General features: G+C 39.3%; 1 long non-coding RNA gene across 1 annotated transcript; it reads right to left on the bottom strand.

Moving 5' to 3' along the window:
- Positions 1-223: 223 nt before the first annotated feature.
- On the bottom strand, positions 224-643 carry LOC119429929. Its single transcript, XR_005187869.1, has 3 exons — positions 587-643; positions 439-522; positions 224-296 (listed from the first exon to the last, which is right to left on the bottom strand). It is a non-coding gene; the product is annotated as an uncharacterized LOC119429929 (long non-coding RNA).
- Between the last annotated feature and the right edge of the window lie 100 nt (positions 644-743).

Raw genomic sequence — 743 nt, 5'->3', positions numbered from 1 at the left:
TTAAAATTCCCTCAAACATGTGCAAAAATCGGGCATTTTAGGTCACAAGTACTAATAACAATCTGTACCTTTTGTGGATTGCAGGGATAACTGGTGCGCATGCCCAGCAAATCAGTGTGATAGGTGGGGTACACCTTGGACAGGAAGAAGGTGCACAGAGACACCCATTTCATATTTGCAATGTCCCCCAAACTGAAAGTCAGGAACTAAATTGAGGTTAAAATTGTGGGCTTCGTCGCCTGCAGTCACGTTGTGGGCTTCGTCGCCTGCAGTCACAATCTCCACTTCTTTGGCATCTTGGTACAGACACATTTTAGTGAAAGTTTTTTTAGCCTTTTTTTTTTTATCTTCATATTAACACATTAAAGTCTCAGGTTTAGCATCATTAATCACTTTAGTTTTTGTTTAACAGTCATTTTCAATACTTCAGAAATTTACCTTTAGCTAGTATGCTCAACTTTGAATCCAAAGCCTGGAGAAATTCAGTGCCAAATTGATGAGCCTTGTCAATGGGTGACAGAGCTGCATGAACAGAGACTCGTTAGTTTCAAGCAGTTGTACACCATTGATATTATACAAGACATACCTTCCTTTAGATCAGTCCATTCATATTTTGCATCAACTGGCAAACCTGACCCTGTGTAGATAAAGTAATTTGTTCAAAAAGTTAGCATTTCATAAATCAAGTCAGTGCAATTGCTATGCTCGTGGTGGTGAAGCACCATCTTGAAAAATCAGGAGTG

The sequence above is a fragment of the Nematolebias whitei genome, unplaced genomic scaffold (assembly GCF_014905685.2).
Source record: "Nematolebias whitei isolate Nwh7 unplaced genomic scaffold, NemWhi1 Nwh_scaf_11191, whole genome shotgun sequence".
Taxonomy (NCBI): Eukaryota; Metazoa; Chordata; class Actinopteri; order Cyprinodontiformes; family Rivulidae; genus Nematolebias; species Nematolebias whitei.
Note: the sequence above shows the minus strand (reverse complement) of the source record. Positions and strands in the feature narration are given on the sequence as shown.